This window comes from Mya arenaria, chromosome 8 (assembly GCF_026914265.1).
Source record: "Mya arenaria isolate MELC-2E11 chromosome 8, ASM2691426v1".
Taxonomy (NCBI): domain Eukaryota; kingdom Metazoa; phylum Mollusca; class Bivalvia; order Myida; family Myidae; genus Mya; species Mya arenaria.
The window spans coordinates 30,520,030-30,521,912 of NC_069129.1; positions in this window are offsets into that span (position 1 = coordinate 30,520,030).

A 1,883-nucleotide genomic window follows, 5' to 3' on the forward strand; every position below is an offset into this window, starting at 1 on the left:
CATGTGTTACTTCATTTGTATTGAAATGTTTAACATCTAATAAAAAATGAAAACATAATAGGCAATTTAAACAATGTCGTCTGCATATCAATTTTGACATTTTTAAAGTGACACTCTTATTCAAAATCAATACATACACATGTTACGATGATGTATAACAAACACCAATTTCGGCTGATAAAACTTCCTAAATAATTCATCCATCCTTTTTTGGATATTAAAACAATATTATTAATTATGGTAAATCTTATTTGGGAGTAAGAATGCATCTTTAAAAAAATGAAGCGGGGGAACCAATTTTAGCGCCAATATGCGTGTTGTTGAATCGGATGCTCCGGATGTTAGGTGCTCGCTCGATTCCAGTGCATTTGATTGTCTCTAAGCTGTTCTGTGGAACATAAATATGCGTGTTGTTGATACGGATGTCAGCTGCTCGGATGTTGAAAATGACGAGGTGGCCGTCTTGGTAGTTCATGTGATTAACTTGGGCGTCTAGGTCTTTGTAACGTTCGATTTCAGTGAGCTTGTCAACACACTAGATGCCATATCTGTGCCCCTTCATGGATTTGGGCTAAAATGTTTTTCTCAATAAAATCTTGCTCCCTATGAAATCTAGGTAGCATTTTAATCTGACGAACTTGATAGTCACTAGGCTAAATCTTGTACACAATTGCAAGTTAAGAACTCTTTAGAATATAAGCTACATGTCGGGTCCATTCTAAAAGAAAGTTTGCCATAATGTTTGTCATTATCACATTTATGTCAACGAATGGAGATTTCACGCTCAAATCAGAAGGACTTACATGTATTATCGTTAAAGATGAACAGCAAATCGATATCATTCAAGAAACCAGTTGATGGCAGTAAAAAATTCATTCTTAAAACGAACCACTTCGTAGGAATCCACTTGATGGCAATAAAAGATCGTTTTTAAAACGGGTCCTTAGAAATCAGTCGATGGCAGATGGCTTTCTTTGTTTTGGGTGTAATGTTGGTTGAGCACCAGTGTGCGTATAAACAAACGGCCAGTGCTCCTAAAGGCCATTCCTTTATGTACCAGTATTCAATTTTGTTCGTACCATTCGCAAATGACTGCCTAATTTCTTACATGATACAATACGTTGAAGGGGACAAATTACCCAGGAAAATCATTTTGCCCATTGTCATGGAAGATCATGGTCAGGCCTGGGATCGAAATCAGAACCCCGTGGTTGAGATTCCAGTGCGGAAACTTCTCAACTACCGTACAGGGCAATCCCATCCTATTGGTTTGCTTTATAAACTTGTTATTACTATAGCAACATAAATAGGTAAAACATAAAACAAATCCTACAATTGTTTAACAGTATGTCTAATTTTCAGATATGTCCACACAATAAATGAGCTCTGTTAATGTTATCAGGGGAAAATATACAGTATATAAAAAAGATCAGTTCAAATATATTTATTTATTCATTTAACTGTTCCCTAATTAATGACTGTGTGGTCTACCTTAAGACTGTAATATGTTACATATCTGGCCATAAGTGAGACATCAAAATGGCCGCTGAAACATATACCTTTTGTAATACTGAACGGAGACAAATGGGCTTTGTTTAGGGCCACAGATCATATTATTTTTCTTAATTTCTTGAAAAGGTGTCGTTTTGATTTCATAAAATGTATCTTCTTTTCAAGTTTGATTTTTTTATTGTACAGAACACATTTTCCACAATATTTACGTCAGGACTCTGAGAAGGCCAAGTCATACAGGTATTGTTGTTTTCATTTTTCTTGGCAATAACAGGCCAAAGGTTACTGTCTAGGCAGCCTATATACTTCTCTGAGTATATATTTCCCTCAACAGCTTCCAAAGATTCCACAACATTGTAAGCCAGACAATC